This window comes from Kryptolebias marmoratus, linkage group LG16 (assembly GCF_001649575.2).
Source record: "Kryptolebias marmoratus isolate JLee-2015 linkage group LG16, ASM164957v2, whole genome shotgun sequence".
Taxonomy (NCBI): Eukaryota; Metazoa; Chordata; class Actinopteri; order Cyprinodontiformes; family Rivulidae; genus Kryptolebias; species Kryptolebias marmoratus.
Window position 1 is genome coordinate 3931138 of NC_051445.1, and position 20625 is coordinate 3951762.

Consider the following 20625-nt stretch of genomic DNA (forward strand, 5'->3'; position numbering starts at 1 on the left):
AATCATCAAAATTAAACGAAATAAACATTTGAAATATATGAGTTTGTATGTAATGTATGAATATAATATACAAGTTTCACTTTTTAAATGGAATTACTGAAATCAATCTACTTTTTCATGATATTCTAATTTTATGACCAGCACCTGTATAACTCCTTTTTATTGGGAAAATGCCAGGAGGTGCCATATAAAAATGAGTTTGCCTCCTTGGAATTATCTGGAAAAAGTTAGATATTTTTTTTTTGTTTTTTTCTTTTTGAAAAGCAGTTTGCATGACAACAGGTTGTTTTTGCAATAAGTGAACAAAATCTTTCAACAAATCCCAGAGCTCAAACTAGCCAAATCTGCTGATAGCATCCCTGCTCACAATCTGCTCTGGCAATCTGCTCCCAGAAAAAAAAATGTTTTCACCTTGCCAGAACACAAGCCTAAAAAAAGATTTCTACAGTAAGATATTAAAAAACATGACAAACCCTAAACATCCCACATCTACTCCTGATAAGTTTCCAGCTTATTTTTAAGCAACAATATTATGTGAAAATCTTGTATAAGCGAGGAACACATGTTCATAGAAGGAAAGTGTGGGCAGTTTGTTGCAGTGTTTCTACAGTGTGAAACCATGGATATTCACAGTCCAAATTTCTCAGGCGCATAAAGAAATGAAAAAAAAAAAAACAGTTGCACACAGAGATGACATCAAATCAGTCTTTAGTTTGGTAAAAATACTACTTTAAAAGCTACAGTATCTATCAAGTATAGAAAGGAAAATATGCATCGCTAATTCATCTCCACCCTTCTTCCAGTCATTTCTCCATCATCTCCACCAGTAATCACCGTGCCACAGTCAGTAACAGGAAATGTGCAACACTGGCATTCAATTAATTTAAATATACTCAAAGGAGGTTATGCCAAATTGAAAGAACAGTACATGGTGGGGGTGGGGGTTGTAGTTATTTTTCAATGCATCACGATGCAGACATAAATGACTCTGAATCAATTTAAAATTTATTATTATTTAATGTGAAGAACATTATGTGGAGAAACACAAAAGGCAGATCTCTGAAGACTGTTTATAGTATGCCAACGCTGGAGTACAGAGTTCGATGGCGACCAAAACATGAAAGCCAGTGTCTAGAAGTAGCTCATATTCTATGAAGTTAAAGGAAAAATGACATTCACAACAACCATGTGGAGGAGAATGAAGAGGAGAAGGAAAAACAGCTGGTGCTGCTGCAAACAGAGGAGTATCAAACGAGATTTGTCAAAAGTTCCATCTGATTTGGAAAAAGTGAAGTGAATTACAAAGTTCCTTGCAACTTTTATTGCAATGAATTCAAGTTCTGCATTCAGGAATTGAAAACAAAGGCTTGTGCACCACGTGCGACACTTTGGAGCCACGATAGAACATGAACATCACAGCCATTCCCCAAAACAAAGTTGAAACACTAAGAAAAGCAGGTAAGATAGCTCTAACGTGATGCATGGACATCCACAGATACAGAATTTTATGTCTCTGCATTTTGACTCCATTTGTTCATTTAGTTCCCAAAATCTTGCTTGAATAGAAACTGTTTTATTCTGAAGTGTAGAGCAAAATATTTTGTTTCTTTTAGGTCTGAGAGATTGTCTGCTCAGGAACTTGTTTGAAGTCTGATAATGGATGAATCAATAATTGTTTTATAAATCATATTGCAGTCCTCTGAATTGCAATCGAATTGTGAGTTGCTCTAGTAGCCGATTGGGTTGATAGTTTAACCCTTTATTCAAATTATGAAGCAATCAAAAACTGATCTTCTTGGACTGTTTATCAAAGACAAAATGCAAAATAAAATCAAATAAGCATACTTCTGTACGGGTAAATATGTAGTCATCAACTGGAGAAAAGCCTAAATTCATTAAGTAGTTTAAACATATTCAATCCAAGATTTTTGGCTGCTTTTCTTAAGTTTTCTGAAGATGTTGCAACTTGTAATATTGTGCTTGAAACTGACAAACGGTGATGACGAAACCTTTGACTGGGCACATTTCAAGTAGTGCAGCCCAGTAAGACGTGCAGAGGCAGCATCCTCTGGATTTGTAAACTCTCCAGCTGGCAGTCACACGCTGACAATGGTTCAGTTAAGGTTGCAGGAAAACCAGCCTGCCGGCTTATTTTTCTCTTCTACACTTGAATCCTCTCCGTTTTGACATGAAACACACAAATCTCTGACAGATCTGTGTTTTATTTATCAGCAACAGTTTATTGCAAGTAATCCGATACCATTAGGCATGTGGTCATTGTTTTCTTGTTTCAGCAGTTCAGGGTGTGTGAGTGTGTGTTCACCATTCACAGCATCTTACAGTACAGGCTGGGGAAAAAACAGTGAACATCAAAAGGCAGATAAGAGTTTGTGAAAAACAAATTCCTGTGCCAGCACAACAAAGGTTCCAGACAACAGTACCTCTGAAGCATTTCAAGTCCCCAGACGGCTAAATTGCCTCTAAATGCATCTAGATGAACTTAATAGTTTGTGATTGTGCTTTGTAATTCAGCTAAAAGGGGCTTTTGACGTAGATCAGGCTGTATGCACACAAAAGTTATCCAAAAGAAAATGGGATCAGAAAATTTTGGAAACATTCAGACACCACAACCTTAAAAAAAAAAACATATTTTTGTATAAGAAAGAAGATGAATTCAGTCTAGTTTGGGCTAAGAATAAAGCACTAACAAAATGTATGAACAGTAAACCTTATGTGAGCAATTGAATAACTTCAAAAGCACGATTTGGAACCAGAACTGAAGAGTAATTAAAACAGAGATTGGATTCTGCACTGCTGGACCAGATGTTTGCTGTGTTTGTTTACGTGGCTGAACAAGTTTAGGCTTTAAACTTTTGTTTTCAGCAGAACCAGTTATAAATACTAACTTTTCGAACCTTTAACATGACTCTTTCTGATATAAGGGAATATAAAATGCAGGTACCAATTAAAGGCCAAGTATTCCTTGAAGGAATGCATATCACCCTCCACCTTTCACGTCAGAATTTTAAACTGAAACACGAGCGTGTGCTCACCCACACACACCTTTACACACACAGAAACGGGCAAAAACATTCTTGCCTTTCGTCTTCAGAGGCAGGAAATATAAATATTGCCACAGTATTGCTGGTTTTGTCAGTTTTAATTGACAATGCACAAGCAGAAGACATGTTGTCAGAGAAACTGAGGAAAGCAATGGTTACCATATAAAACAGCATCTTTAATGACTATCTGGATACTCAAAAAGTATCTGTTTGGTCAAACAAGTACTTCCTTGTTGTTTTAGTTACATTTCAGTTAGTCAATTATCCTAGTATTAGCAAAATGTAATCTGTAATTGTTCAGACCAAAGTACTCAGTGAAAAATTGGAACAGAGGATCAAAATTAGACAATTCATGGTTCACTCAAGCCTTTTTGGATACAACAAAATATAATCAAACCATTGCCGAACTACTTCGACACCATTTAAAGTTTTTCTTGTTTTAGTAAATCTGTGGTACACTATGACTGTTTGGTCACCAGAATATTAAATACTTGCTTTATATTGTTTGATAGTAACCAGATTAGTGTCTGGTTGAGATGTAGATTATGAAAGACTGTTTAATTTAATTGTATTTATTTATTTTAAATCAGTCAGATTACAGACTGCCAAGCACAAACATTTTAAGGATAAACTGTCCAATGCTACAGGGGGCACATGAATTGATGGTAATTTGCTGATTAGGGATCCAGCCTTGGTGACCTTTTCTAGTAACCAAGAATAAACCCACAATGACTTTAATGAGTTCACATATTCAAGTCTCAAAGGTAAAATACTGAACTTCACATTGACTACATATATTCTGCATGTTCTCTCACTTTATAGAGACTTACAAAATGAATTTACTGTAATCTAATCAGTTATGGAAAATCCTTAAAATTAGACTAAAAATAAAAAAAGAGGTTGTCACATTTAGTAGGTAATAGAAAATAGTAAATTTGTAATACAATAGAGAATAAAAAAAGGAGGCCAAGAGAAATAAATCTAAACGGAAAAAAAACAAAGTTTGGTCACTCAGTTTAAGGCACATTCAGTATAATAATAACCATGGCCTTGAAAAGCCTATTAACTCATTGTTATTCAAGAGTCCTAATTTTTTCCATCACTTTGGTGTTTAGGTCAGTAATAACACTGATAGGAAAGATTACTATAAACCACAATAGTTCTCTTCTTTTATGATAAAGAGAAATTAATTTATCCAGTCGATCACCTTTTTGTGGACTTTGAACTGCACTAATAGAATGATTGATATAATCGTCAATGGCCAGAACGGTCGTGTATTTGAACAACTAATAAATCTCACAGAGGAACTGGGGAGTGTGGCCTCTTCTGTCTCCCACCAAATGACAAACAGACCCCACTCATGCCCTTTCTCCCCTCAGCTGTCTGTTAAGGGGAAACATGTGGTCTGGTGTCTTGTTTCAGGCAAAGTGAAAACACAGACTGCCTGAAGGTGTACAGTGGAGCACCAGAGTCAAACAAGTTGTGATGAAGAGTGTTGCCTCTTTCTTTGCGCCAAATTCACTTATTCTGCGTCTCCACAGGAAGTGAGGGTGAGAGGCTTGACCCCCTCCCTTGATATGGGCTTGAGAATAATCAATCAGTATTTGGGTCATGCCACCACCCTCAACACGGGACCTCTGACCCCTGCAGCGTTCTCCTCAGAGACTGTGACAGGGGTCTGTCTGTGCTGCCAGAGCCTGCTCTGTGTCCGATGCTAACAAAGTCCTTGTGTTGAGGGGAGGAGGGCAACCTGACCCTGTCCACCACCAACACAATAAATCCAGCTGAGGAGTTCAAGGTGGCCTGACCTGCATGCGACCTCGTCTCTGGAAACAGAACTACAAGCTCAAGCAGAGACTTTCCTCCCTCATCTTGTCCATGCAGCTCAAGGGAAAACCTGATGATGTGTTCAGGTTTCGTGGGAAATGCTAGTGTGTAAATGAACACATTTACTCACTCAAATTTCAATTCTCATCTAAAGAGTTGGGAAACCTTCCTTTCTATCATGGATACTGCATGGGGGCTGAATTAGCATAGCATGATTACACCGGGGAAGGATTCAGGCACCAAGGAGCAAGACATAACCTGTAATTTGCCATTGAGCTCCCTGTGCAATTGACAGTCATTCTATGACACTGGAGATAAATGTCGGAATTCAGGCTGTTAGTTTAACTGATGGTGCATTCAGTATGATAATAACCACGGTCTTGAACACATTGAATCTGATGAGCAGTCCTGCAATAGCTCTTTACCACTTTCTTACCCTCTAAGGGGTATTATCATGCTAATCTAAAGAAGAAGAAGGAAAAAAATACATTTCAGTGAATGAGGATGTATAATGAGGACCACGGACCTCTGGAACCGTGAGGAGACAAAAGGAGTGTATTTTCACCCAGCTGCGCCTGAGCAAAGCAGGGTGACAAATGGACACAGACATTTCTCTGGCTGGTTAATTAAAAGAACATAGCCTAATTAAAAAGATCTTCCTGGTGAATAGACCGCCTCGGTGCTGTAAGTGACCTGTGTCTCCTGCACATGTTGGGCACAGACCAGTTAGTTCATCTGTCTCTCCTCTTTTACACATTTCATTTTCACATCAGAGGAGCTTTGATTGAGAAGCGGCAAACAGACACGGCGCATGTTGCAGGAAGCCTCCTGGATCATGGCGGGGACGCTGCAGCTTATTAAAAGACAAATCATTTTCACTAAGTAGTCATTAAAATTTGCACAATCGGTCTGATTAATGCCCTTTTTTTACACTAACCATTTTCTTTAAAATATTTTCACGGAGGTAGAACGCTAATTTATATTCAGATTTAATCATTTTTATTATATAGTATACTGCACTAGACAGAGTCACGATAACTGGTGTAAGATAAAGAGAAAAGTTAGATAACGTAAGATAAAAATTATGATCAATCATTTATTGTATTATTTATTTATTTATTCATTCATTCATTTATCATTTTTCAACTCCAACCAGCACATTTCATTTCTGAACTAAGGGTTTGAGTAGATCAGCTGATATATTGTCCTGCCTTTCTGTATACGTATAACTGATGCCTCCACACCTCATGTGTGTATGAGCGGTTGTATTGGTAAAGTCTGTGTACCAGCGTGCTTAATGTGAACAACCCTGCAGCTTTTGTGTGCAAATTTAAGTGGCACAGGCTGAATCATACCTGAGTGCACTCTGGCAGCTAAAAACCAGCCTCAGACGTGCATCACATATAAAATGCATGACTGGAAATTAGGTTGGTAAAGCGCACACAGATCCCTGTATTTTACAGGTATCAGTAATATCGGTCAGACAAATGAGGACGATTTAAATTACATATTGGTATGAATAATCTGATTTTACTACTGTAATCTTTGCCATGAGTGCAGTTGCTATGTTTTTCCTTTTTTTTGATCCAGATGCTTGATTTTTTGGAGAATGTAAAAGACAAGGTAAGAAAAGTTCTAACAAATATTTTTCGATGAGGCAGCAGTTTTAAGGGTATCAACTGAGTCAAAACGTTAGTGATTTGAATGACTAAAAATCAGAAGTCCCGAAGCAAAACAAACAAAAAAAAAAAAAAACATGACACGGCCTTCAAACTGAGCAGGATTTCCAGTTTCCCTGTTTTTCTGCTGTCATACTGAAGAAACTAGATGTCTCAGCGGACACTGAACAGTTAAAACTCTACTGAATCTAGCAGTAACAGTGTGGGGAAACTGGAAAAACTGTTACAAAGAAAATGAATATTTTAATTCTTGCTCTTTGGAAGACACGATTCAAGGCTAACTTCTTTTATATCCAAGAGAACCAATTTGTAGACTGGCTGTCAATTGCACGGACAAAACACACACCCTGACGGACTGCTTATTGTTGCTGGAGATTTTAAATCAGATGAATCTAAAGTCAGCTCTCCCCAAATTTCACCAACACCATCATCAAGAAGTCTTCAGTGTCCTGCATCAATGACTACCGTCCCGTTGCACTCACGCCAATCATCATGAAGTGCTTTGTCATGAGGCACATCAAGACCCTGGTGTCACAGATACCACCCTCCGTCTGACTCTATTTCACCCACGTTTGAATGGTGTTCATAGACTTCAGTTCAGCATTCAACACAATCATTCCTCAGCACATAATCGGCAAGCTGAACCGACTGGGCCTGAACACCTCCCTCTGCAACTGGATCATGGATTTCCTGACTGAGAGACCGGATCAGCAGATACACCTCCAGCACTTTAGAAGAACAAGGCATGATCATTCACAATGGCTCCACTGTGGAGAATGTCAAGAGCACCAAATGCCTTGGTGTTCACCTGGCAGTGGATCTCACCTAGGCCCTCAACACCAGCTACATAACCAAGAAAGGCCAGCAGCGTCTCTATTTTCTGCAAAGGCTGATGAAAGCACATCTCCCACCTCCCATCCTCACTTTGTTTTACAGAGGGACTATAGTGAGCATACTGAACAGTTGCATCACCACTTAGTTTGGGAACTGGACCACTATGGATCGCAAGTCCCTGCAGAGGATAGTGAGGACAGCTGAGATGATCGTTGGCATGCCTCTCCCCAGCATCATGGACATTTACACAACACAATGCATCTGCAAAGCAACCAAAATTGGGGATGATCACACACACACCCCTCACACACACTCATTACCCTCTTGGCATCCTAAAAATGCAACCAGACTGCGCAACTTCTTTCCACAAGCTGTCAGACTCCTAAACAGTCATGGTCAGGTCTGACCAGTCTATGTTTACATAAAACAATTACCAATTAGCATCTGCACTTTACTTCACCTGACTCACAGTCAACTGAGAGCTGATTATCTGCACATCTCCACACTAGTATTTATTGTTTAAGGTTTTGTACCCGTCTTGTGTTGCACATGTCTAGCACAAGTGTACTTTATGTGAGCTACATAAAGTGAGCTACTGCACTGTCTTGCTTTTCTGCACATTTGCACCAATGGTACTTTATGTTGTTAAGTGATGTCAGTTTTTTGTGCAATCTTTAATTTTTTTTATTTTTCCTTTACTGGTCCTGGAGGAATGTTGTTTTGTTTCACTGTGTAATGTACACACTATATATGGCTGAAATGACAAAATCAACTTGAACTTATGCAATTTCATTGCTTGTAGGTATTTTTATTTACACTTTCAACTCAACCTTTTGCAAGAATCAACCTCCAGGAGAACAACTGTGCAATCCCAAATCAACAATATAGAAACTTGTGAAATGTCTTTGTGTCCAAGCCTTTAAACTGGCCTTCCTGACAGTTCATCCTCCTGGTACCTGTAGCTACAGGCCAACACTAACACACATTGTTTAGCTAGAGGGCTACTGTCAGACTCAGACATGGCCTGAGTGTGAATGTGCATGTTGCACCCTTATTCTTGTCACAATCTCCTGTCATTCAGTTGTGACATTAAAGCAATAGCGTGGTTTGGGCTTTTGTTTACCCCCGGATGGTTTTCATGCTGTCAGTCACCAGAAACTACCCCTCAGGGGAAGATTAAGGCAGGAGGGAGAAAAAAAGGAGGCAATAAAGACGGATCAAAAAGATTCTTGCCCCGGAAAACTCAACCATCTTGCAAGCTTTAATGGGTGGAGTTTTTGTGTGTTTGTGCACCTCTCTCTTTGTGAAAATAAGTTTACTGCCTTGGAGTAAATTAATGATGTTTTGTTCCATGAAGCAGTCATCCACATCACTACAGGGGCACACACACACACTTATGTTGAATTATCATCCGCAATTACTCTGAAATTGTTAAAATGTTTGGAGCACCACAGCTTGACTCCAATTCAGTTTTGTACAAAAACAACTTGACCCTTGTCTTTGTCAGCAGACTTTCAGTAATAATTATCTCTCACAATCACATTCACAGTAATAAATTAGTACATACATTTATTTCTACATATCAGTTTTAATGGCAAAGTTTTACCACTAGAAGGCAAAAAAAATTATTTGCAGCATGCTTCAGAAGGTTTTAATGTTTAAAAGTCATATTAAATGATTTAACTTTCTATAAACCAAAAACAGTGTAATTGTTGCAGGTATCCAAGATTATACTCTGAACAATGATCTTGGAATTTGTTTAGAATAATTCAGGATTTTCTGACAAATCAAAACTAAAATCCATCCATTTGGTTTTTTACCTGCTTTTCCATGCAGGGACACAGAGGAGATGGTGCCCATCTCCATCAGTCATTGTGTGAGAGGCTGGGGACATCCCTGGGCCACATAAAGACAAACAACCAATCACACTCTCACCAATGGGATAATTTAGGGTTATCAGTTAACCTAACATGCATGTGTTTGGTCTGTGGGAGGAAACCAGAGTACCTGGAGAAAACCCACACATGAAAGGACAGAACATGTAAACTCCTCACAGAAAGGCCCAGAGGCAGACCTGTAGCCTTCTTGATACGATGCAACAGCTCTAACCACTCCTCTGGTATCCCACTCATCAAAACAAATAGTTTAAATCAAATAATCTTAAAATGCAAGTTTTTTGTTCCAGTTTAACAGTTTTTCTTATAAGTGCTAATTGATGTCTATGAATAGTTTTAATTATTTACGAATCACTTTAATTTTTCTTACTATGCATCTTTTCATCAGAGCTGACCTGCTCAAGATCCTTGTGGTGCATGCTGAAAAACTAATTTTACACAGGAATGCAATCTTTCCCACACATATTCATGCACAGCTGCAGGGGTGAGTCAACACATGGTTAATAAGCCAATGTGAGCGCACACACACACGCACACACATTTATTATTGGAATGGGAAGAGTTTAGGATATGAGATGGGAGGAGGAGGAGGAGAGGGAGGAGGTATGTTTTACTCACTTTGGACCACAGCCTGGTTTGGATTTATCTGACATGAGCTGAAACCCTCCCCCCCAATAACCCACTCCCACCCCCCTGCAAAAAGACAGTTTTAAAAATAGCCTGGGTTTGATGGAAACCAGCCCGTAGTTCTGAGAAATGGATGAAAATGACCATGCTAAGTGTAGGCGAGCGTACTTATCTCAGACAGCATCCGAGCCAAATATTCACTGCACATATGGTGACCACTAAAATATACACAAATGATAGCGTGAGAGCTTAAGTACCACTTAAAAAGGGCCTGCAAAAACACACAATTAAAACACTTCAGGCACACACATTTAAAGTTAAATCTTATGAGCAAGAGCACAACCATCTCTAAATTAGACAACAGATTTAAACACAAAGTTATGAGGAGTGGGTTTTTTTGCAAAAAATCTGTGACAATTCCTATTTACAAAGTGTAAGGTTTGCACAACAGATCGAATAAAAGAGCCCAAAAGATGGTTGGGAATCCAGTCTGAATCCCCCAAATCATCAGTGACCATTTCACTTCAGGGCTTCCTGAGTTTAACTAATTCTGTGCAATCAAGAGCTGAAGAGTCGAGAGAAGAGACTTGACCTACTTTCTAAGAGACAAAAAATAACTCTGTTCTGACAGTTTTGGAAATTAGATACAAGAACCATCCTCGTTTAAGTTACATGCTCAAGTTACACTTTTAGGAGGACTCAATACAAAATTTTTTTATGATTTTAGGAGCAATAATTCTTAAGAAACAAAATTATGTGAACACTTAAAGAAATGAAAACTGAGAGATGGGATATTATGACTGTGTGTGACTGTGTGGGGTATAAGCAGCTTTGAATAAATACAACAGAAGGAGAAATAAGTGCTTATCTTTGGTTTTTAATTTCTTGCTTCGTTTCACATTTCAGGGCCATAAAAATTCCCATTTCAAAGTATGGCAATAAGCAACAATAAGACATGACCATAACTCTGAATTACTTCAGTAATAATTAAGCAGCACACCTCCCCTCCTTCATTTAGTTAGCAAAAGAACTTTGGATAGAATCTGACAAGAAAAACAGTAGAAACCAGAAAAAAGGAAAGTTTATCTGAAGTTGTATCTTTCAGTGTCACCATGGCAAAGCCTCTTCACCCACATCACCCCTTTACTTCCAATCTACATTTCCAAAATGTAAATAAAAAGATTATGATCTCACACAGCATGTGAGAGGTTTATTAGAAATGAAATAAAATCTCTTAGAGTCAACATCTATTCAAACTTAAATTGTTTTTATGATCATAAACAAAAAATGAAAAAGGCAGCATTCATCACTGGATAAAAATGACCCCGTTTATGATAATCTGTAGCCATCTAATTGTAAACATTATTTATATTGTTTTTTATTGTTTATGTATTTTAAAAATCTAATTAGAACCTAATAATGAAAATGGGGTTTGAAGCTTTAATATTACTTTTCATTTTAACCATTTGTTCGCTCACTGATTCAGGACTAAAGAGTCGACACAAAACCTCATCAAGCTTTACTTTACCTGCATCAACAAACTTTGAATAAAAGCTGTCTTCTTATCATAAAGTTGCACAAAGTGGGAGCTTAGTCATGCAGCCGTTTTCTAAACTCTAAACTGAAATGCAACAGTCTGGATGAGAAGTTTGTCCAGTTTATTTTAATTAAAAACAACATATAATGAAGAATCTGGCATGTTTACCTGCAGCTTCAAAAGCATCATGACTCAACTTCAGTGAAATTAAGTTTATTTTTGTCCCTTTTTATTTCAATTCTAGAATTGTTTTTGCGCTTCAAGCCCTCATTCTGTGCTATTAACAGCTACATGTGCGATAAGAAGCTAAATATATCTGGATTAAAAAGGGATACTGCAAAAAGACTTCTGTTTGGCTTAAACACAGCCATGTTCTGAATCATGGTGACATGCAGAACTAACAACTTCTACCTGAAATAAAACAGAAGCCAGCTGTGCCAAATGGTCATTCAGAGAATGTACACCAAATAAAAGAGAGGTGGTGAAAGGCTTGGGATGTCTGGTAGGTCTTTCCAGGGAAATAACCTCTGGCACAAAGATGGATGGTTACATTTCCCCCAGAAGAAACAGTCGTTTGTTTAGAGGAAATAGGAAAGTAACTGGACTGTTAGTCTAAGTTGTGATGGCCGCGGTAGAAGAACAGGCAAAGAAAATAACTTCACTAACAGAAAAAGAAAACTTCACAAATTGAAAGTCCAAGAAAAAGAATCATTACTGTGCCGCCCACACAGATTGATTGAGAGCCAATCTCTGTGAAATGAAGCACAGAAAAATGCTCAGCAATAAAGATGGAAATGAGAACAAAAAAGCATGATGAAACAGTAAAAGCAATAAACTGAGAGACATGTATTGTGATACGCTGCCGTATTATAAAAATGAACTTCACAAAGTATATAGATGCAAAAAGTAGCGTAAAGTACATAAAACGACAAAATGTAAAAGGCGTTTAGTCTTAGTGGTTACTAAATGTGGACGAGGTGCATGGAGAGCAACTAACATAACATTAGAGGTGGGAGGCAAAATCTATATTAGATGCATTTCAAATGTGGAAGACTGAGTCAATTTTCAAATGTCAAAAAAATAAAAAAAATCTGTTTTCTTGATGGTAATCTGAGTTGCCACTTTAAGTCAGCAGAGTTGTTGCTGTGCTGTGCTGTTTGTCCTGTAGAGTCACTGTAGCTTCCTGTAGTTGCAACAAAGCTGGGTGTTTTCACACAGCAGAAAGTCAGAACATTGATCTCCATGTTTGGCTAACGCTGGAGAAGGTCCTCAAACATAAAAAGGGATCTTTTGGAGAACAAACTATTGCAGGTTTCCTTTCTTATAAAAAGGTAAGATCACATGCTAGCTCGGTCATATCTTATTATTTACTAACAAAAGATAAATGACTAAATTAATTTCAAAAACTGGACTGGAATTTGAGGAGAAGTTTGTTCATCACTTTACATATTAGACAGAAATTCTGCTGCACTGACTTTTTCTTAATCTTTGAAAGGTTCATTCATGCTACATATTAAGTTTTTATAAGACGGGATTGTGGCTGTTACGACTGAAAAGAGCCTGCACCATCCCTAATTCATCACATGAAACATGAACGGAAAAAAAGATGAGAACTCAATTTTGGATAATTTCTTTCCTTTTTAAAATAGATCCATTTTGTTGTGCATGTTGTTTCCACACTATTCTGCGGGTAGCACATGCAGTTTCCATGCAACATCATTCAGATGGAGAATGTGTGTGACACCGTATGAATGATACGCATTATGTTTTGTGTTTAAAAAGGGCATCTTCTACAGAAGTGAGGGAGACAAAAAACACATGAGCCCACAAGTATTAATACTCCAACTGAAGCATATGAAACCACAAAGAAAACATAGAAACCACAGTGCGTGTTTAAACATTTACATGAAATGAAGGAGAACAAAAGCCTTGATACAGGAAGCGTGCATTTTAATTTGCGGGCATTAGACCCTCTTTACACTGGGAATATAAATCTTCTAAACTTTGCTGAATTTGCGAGCTTCAGGTTATATGTTCCCCTTTAATTGCTGGACTCATTCCATTGTGCTTCATGAAGTGTAAAACCAGACAGTCATGAAGTGTTCCTGCTCGCTGCTTGTGGCCTTGGTGGGTTGGCAAAAGAAACTCCGGCTCAAGTTTGACAAGGGGTTAATCTTCCTGAAGAGGACCTCGGCAAAACCACGAGAAGACAGTCAGTCTGGATGGTCGGACCGAGGCCTGTCACATGTCCAGTTTCTGGTCTGCCATGTCCCGCCTTTTTTTTCTCCCCCCTTTTCCCCGTCCCTGTAGCCTCTGACTGAACTCTGAAGTTTTCCTCCCCAAATTTACACACTCATCAGTTTGACTGTAATTTCTCGTGCAGGGCTAACCACGCCAGGACCACAGGAGGGATACAACTGCAGGCCTGTTTCTGGAATCAAACATAATTATAAGTCTGCCAAGGATTCAGACTGGATCAGTGAGAGGAAAGACTGTCAGTGCTGTATTCACCTTAACTTACTGCAGCATGCACCAATAATGTGGAAACAGATGCACCATCTATTACGTCTGTGCCACTGGCAATCTATAAATGAACTTGAAAAAAAAAAAAAAACTACTCGGCCTGAGAGATTCAGAGCGCTGAATCAGCAAAACGGTGAGCAAGAACATTTCTTTCAGGCACAGTAAAGAAGTTGATTTTGCTCATTTAGAATAAAGTTTAAAAAATCCAAAGAAAAAAAAACTAACTAAACCATACAGTCAGAGCACTGATGGAAGAGCCGCGTTTCATGCTAAGGCAGGCATGAGGCAGGTCCATCTGCTGCACCCAACCTGTGCATTTGTAACGCCTGATGCAACATGTTAATGTTTCTTACCAGCTGTGGCCAAACAGGGCCAGACCTTGAGGCCAAGGCCTGGTGGTCTCAGCAGATAGGCTGGACTGGCCTGTGCTGTGTCAGCCCAGGATTATGGATGGCAGGGAGCTTGCAGGGCTGACAGGTAATAATTCACTCCCCAGGGGTCCCACACCCTTCGCTGGTTACAATGCAACCAGCCAGGAAAAAGTAGGGATGTGGGGGGAAAAAAACCTTGGAGTGTACATCCTCATAACCCGCCCATCTCCTTTTTTTCCCTTTCTTGCCCTTCAAGAAGCAAGACTCTCGCTGGCAGCACAGTTGCCACGGGTAACCAGCCATTATCAAAATGACGTATGAGGTGTCACAGACCAGTGCCGCTATCAGGTGCAGGGCCAAACAAAGTCCCATATGTCGCACGTGAGGAGGAGAGATTAACTGTTGCTTCCTGAAGCACGGCACTGCGCTAACCCAGTCTTTTTACAGCAACAGTTGCACATGAGATCGGAGACACTCCAGACAAATCACTGTTGTTAAGGTGGCACAACAACATCCTAAAATGTATCATCCAACACTATCAAGTTCTACTGAGCTCAGAAAGAGGGGCAAATGAGGATGAGTGCAGCAATTTAGCAACTTCAAGTGTGCTGGGGGGATATAATGCAAGGAGTCTTCATTTGTTCCACTACAATTTAGCTTTTTCTTTTCTTTCTGACCGACATAAGGTGCAAAACAACAAAACAAGTGTCTATGATATATATATATATATATATATATATATATATATATATATATATATATATATATATATAGATAGATAGATATAGATATAGATATATATATAAACAAACAAACACACAGAGTTATGGTTAGAAACTAAACACTTCATCTTGATGATGAAAATGAAAATAGTCAAACTGAATGTCCCCCCCAAGGGCCACAACTCCCAGCCTCCGGTTAGGAACCTATTTCAACCATCATTACCCTGAGGACCATTAGGACGATGGCATCTGCACACATAGGGTCCTTCCATCGGGGGCCTCTTGTCATTTCATACTAAAAGCAAACGACAAAATGGAAATTGGAAATAAAATTACACACTGCTGTAAACGCACCATTAACCATGCTAACTAAGCAATGGGCCTATCAGAGCTGGACGAAGAGGAGGCAATTTTCAGTGGTGATGAGGAATGAATGTGTTGCTGGTACTTTGCTCTTTCTCACATTTATGACTAACTTGCTTGTCAGCAGAAAGACATTTCCTGATGATTATGTGTAAAAGAGGAGGAAAAACAAAGAGGAGCTGGTTGATTCAGAGTGCGGACAACCACCACGAACGAGGGCTGAATGTAGATTGGTATGCACTATTCATAGTGAGTGAGAGCACAGACAGATCTGCTGGTTAAGGCAGGAGCATCCCACTTGTCCCACACAAAAGTGGCTCTTCTCCTTGTCAGCACACCAGTTACATGTCAAACAGAATAACGTGAAATCACACTGCATTATTCTCAGTGCAGAAAAGAGTGCCAAGTCATTGTACAACTGTGGTAAGAAACCGCAAGCCATGGGGGCCACCCCCTCTCCCCCGTTCTACGAAATCTCTGCACCATCTGAGAGGAGCAGGGATAAAGCAAAACCAAAGAAAGTCACAGGATCTGACCACACTGTCTCCATTTAAACATCAGATTGCTTGGATCAGAGAATCAAAACAAAAAGAGCATTCTCGATCAGTGCAAAGTCGGTAATATTTTCTTAACGGCTGCAAAACTTTTGCAAAGCAGTAAAATAGTGCCGCCACCAAAAAGCTGGTTTGGGGTCTAAAACGGTTTTCAACAAGCTGATATTGACAAAGGTGCTGGTGTAGTCCGTCTCTGTTGTGCACTGGCCAGATGTATTTATTGTTGGATTGTTGTTAGCTTCAACCAAAACTGGAAACCCACAGAGGGAGATGAGAGAGTTAATGCACAACAGGCTGAGACAAATCATAGAGCCGTACTTCTGCAGCGAACGCCTCAAGAGCAGCTCCAGGCATCCATTTCAACATAAATAACCCTAGGAGTGAATCTTGGGAGTGAAAGAAAAATCTGGTTTCTAATCTCCTTGTGCATGGATCTAACACAGGCTGCTGTTAAAACTGCGTGCAGAAGCTGAAACCTGTTAGAACAATGAGCTCATCGCTTTCCCTGCAATTCTCTGGCATCAAGACCAAACTGCAGATGAAGTAAGGATGATTGAAGAGCCAATATGTTGGCGAACTGGAAGGGAAATGTTCAGTTTCAGTGTAATAAAACAGGCACCCATCATCTCTTTCTCTCAGACTGATATGTTTATCTCCTCTGATTTTAAGAGGCCTGAAATTATTTATTTTTACTCTCTATCTATGCACTGGATATATTATTTTTTCCACGAGCAGATCCAGTGTAAACAAGTTCAGCATGCTTTCCCTGGAAAATTAACTGATATCCGGATTCAATAAGTGTTTCGGGTCAAATTCCCACAAGAGTTGCAGGGACTCTGACTGCAATAATGAGAGGAAAGATTATCTACGTACGGACACTAAATAGGTCTAAGTTAGAAAAACATCCATTAGAAGTGGGAATATCTTGAGGACAAATACGAGCAGCCTCAGCTGTCTTTTATATTTCTGCAATTCATACTCAGGGCGTATAAAAAAATAGATTTGGCCGCCGAAAAAAACAAAAAAACAACGAAAACTATCGGCTTCTCTGGAGCTAAAATTTAACTTGGCGAGAGTTGCAGAACAATTTAAGCTAATTAAACACTTCTGCCCTGTTGTTTTTGAACGATTAGCACCTTTCTCACGCTGTTAGAATCCCTCCTTTGTGACAAAGTTAGAGCATCATCAGACCCTTAATGAGCAAACTCAGCACAGCTGCGACTGCAACTAAAAAAAAACCCGAACCAGCTCTTACCTTTTATTGTCTCCCTGCTACTTCCACTGATAAAAAACACGGGTCGCAGTCTCTTTCTGTGGCGAGTCAAAGTCTTGCGAACGAATCAAAGTCGCAATAAAGAAGAAAAGAAACGAAATGTTAGTTTGAAGCGGCTTGTTTTCGGAAAACTGTTAGTATTCCCAGAGCGCCAGCGTGCAGAAAAGGCGCCCCACACACTGCTGTGACAGGACTGGAGCCAGTCGGACTGAAAAATCACAACACTTCTACAGCCGTTCGAAGCCACGCCCCCGCTCCGGAGATTGACAGGGGCCTGAGCCAATCATGTTGCGACGTTCGAAATATCTGGCCTCTGATTCGCTAGCGGTTTGAGCCTGCGCTTTAGCCTCCGCCCCGCCTGGCTCACTTTTCTTCCAGATGTTAAATGCCTGAACATCAGCAGCCCTGCAAAAAACAGCCAACCAATCAGAGAGCAGGACCGGGGATTTAAACACAAACTCCTTTAGGGTCAAAAAGTTTGACTTTACGAGGGGAATTAGATCAATTTAAAGCCCTGTGAAACTACATTAATCCCACTGTTATTGTGTATTTTATACTGAATTACGTCTGAATAGCAAATGTATAGGACTGCAAATAGTTCTAATTGTTCATTTACAACTATAGGCCTATTCCAGAATGTCACAACCTTGCATGTCTTTGCTAAAAATATGTAAACAGGGATATTGAAAAAAGAAAAAGAAAGAAAAAAAATTATAAGTTCTTTGTAGAAGTCAAATAGCTTTTTTCATGTATTTTACATGTCAGTCTTTTGGTTAATTGATATTTAATGTCAGGAAATGATGATAACTATCGTCATAAAGGAATAGTTTAGTCATTTTTTAAGTGATGTGTCAAAAAACTATAAAAAGTACCTTATCAGTTTTGACACCAGGCATAGAGTACAGAGTATGGAGAAAAAGGTGAAAGTCTCTGTCCATGGTAGGCTAAAAGTTAGCCAAACAAGTGCCACTTTTATTTTTGTTTAGGAGACTTATAAAACAAGTTTTCTCCAAATGGCATACTGGTGTGAAAGAACACTACATTAGCTGAAGTAACATTTTAGATCTTTTCCAACTTTACCCCTCATTTAAAACTTCAATTTCAAGAACAAAAAGTAGAGATAAACTGCATTTTGCACTTCACCTCTCTTTAAAAACTGCAGATTTCCTTATCCTCCTGCCTCCTTTTTCTATTGTATTTATTTATTTTTTTAACACAGGCTGTTTTTATCTGCCCAGCACTGTTGCAGTTGTTGTATTTTTTACACTTCACTGAGATTATATGTGTACAATCATGCATGTGACAAATAAAGTAAACCTTGAATCTTGAATCAAAACTACACATTTTTGAAGCTACAACTATTTGTGCGTGACTAACTTTGGAGCCCACAGTTTCAGGTAAGAATTTCCACAATAGGAAAAGCATGTCCTCTAAATTAAAAAAGGTGAAATAAATTGGAAACTCAGGGACAAAGTGTACCAACAACACTTATTCAGTTGGCCATATTGATGTGTGGGACATTGCCAGAAACACTAATGAGACACCTGTGCAAATATAGCGGTGCTGAGACATTTGGTCTGACTGCATCTGTGCTTGATGATAATCTAATAGATGTCCATAACCTCACTGACTCATCCATCCTTAGCCTTCATCTACTGCATTTCAATTTCAGTCAGTCTCTCATCTCGGAAATGCTCCCGAGTTACTCATAGGGCAACAGTTCAGGAGGCCTTTGCAGTGACTAATAAGTGTATGTTTATCATCAAGTTTGATTGTCAGTTGAGAAAACATACTATTGTGTTACACTTAGTCACTAAATTCCAAATATTAAAAGGGAGAAAAATCAGCTTCTAGGATGTGGCTTTTTAAAATCTGATCATGCTAAATAAAGCTACACTGAAAAATAATTGCCAGACTAACATTAGAGAAGTATTAGATATTGGTTTTCTTGTAAACAAAGAGCACCCATATTTGAACCATAGCCAATAACTGCTTGGCCTAATTTAGTGAAAAAGCTGAAAAGCTGAAGCAATCCCTGCCTGGATTTATCCAAATGTAGGAAAATCTTCCCATCAAATCTTCAGATCAGTGCTGAATATTTTTGTATCTTGTGCATCAAGCTTCCATTATTGTTTTCAGAGAGGGGTGATTGCTCACTCTGTGACTCTTGGTGTTATTTTCTGGTGACATTTTATTTTATGAGCCAGCTCACTTTTGTTTTGTGACTTTCAGTGTACAAAGGGGAATGAACTTTCTTTTTTCTCATGCCTTCATATCTCCTAACTCCATACTTCAAGCACAAACAACAGAGGTGTTGTGAAATTTGGACACAACAAATGGTTGGAAAAGGGCAGCTGTGTTGTGGGCTGTCATCATTCACAATAGTGCTCACTTGTTTGCATAGAAACAAGAAAGTTGACATACTATGCCTGCAAAATACTTGCCAGGCCACAAAAAACATCACAGAATATCAGAGACACATGCTGGTGAAGTAAGTTAAATTGCATTTTAATAATATTTTTGTTACATTACTTTCTTTTAACTGAACATTATATTGGATGGTTTATAATCTAGCTATATCACTGTATGCAGAGCTGTTAAGATGTTTAGTTTTGTGATATATAAAATGTGTTAATCTGACCAGATCCAAATTCCATCAGCAGCATAAAAACCCTTAACATGTAGTGAGAATAATAAGGAACTATTCTGAGTTTTGAGTAACCCTACAGCTGATAATATGGACACTACTGGGCTATGATCAAAATTTCTAAAGTGCAGCAGAATTTCCAAAAATATAAGGATGAGCATATAAATCTAACTATGTATATGTGCATGATAATGCATGTTGCAAGGTCTGTACACAATTCCTGGAAGCTGAAAACATCCGTTCTTGCACGGCCAGCATATTCACCAGACATGTCACCCATTGAGCATATTTGGGATGCTCTGGATCTGCGTATATGACAGCGTATTCCAGTTCCTGACAATATCTAGCAACTTTGCACAGCCATTGAAGAGGAGTGGACCAACATTCCACAAGCCACAATCAACTGTACGTGAAGGAGATGTGTTGCACTGCATGAGGTAAATGGTGGTCACACCAGACACAGACTGGTTTTCAAAACACCTGATACAATAAAAGTAAACTGCACATTTTCATGTCCTTCAATTGTGGGCAGCCTAAGGCACTCCTGTGCAATAATCATGCTGTTTGATAATCATCTTAATATGCCACACCTGTTGGGTGGATGAATTATCTCGGCAAAGGAGAAGTGCTCACTAACACAGATTTACACAAATTTGTGAACAATATATGAGAGAAAAAGGCCTTTTGTGTGTACAGAAAAAGTCTTAGATC

The 20625-nt window shown here is 38.9% G+C and overlaps 1 protein-coding gene across 6 annotated transcripts in view; it reads right to left on the bottom strand.

Moving 5' to 3' along the window:
* Nucleotides 1-17482, bottom strand: part of sema6e (sema domain, transmembrane domain (TM), and cytoplasmic domain, (semaphorin) 6E) — a 147335-nt gene extending 129853 nt beyond the window's left edge. For all 6 annotated transcript variants that reach the window (XM_025008685.2, XM_017428621.3, XM_017428620.3 and 3 more), the window contains exon 1: nucleotides 17250-17482. The gene's annotated coding sequence lies outside the window, so the exon portion shown is untranslated. The remainder of the gene's footprint in view (nucleotides 1-17249) is intronic.
* Between the last annotated feature and the right edge of the window lie 3143 nt (nucleotides 17483-20625).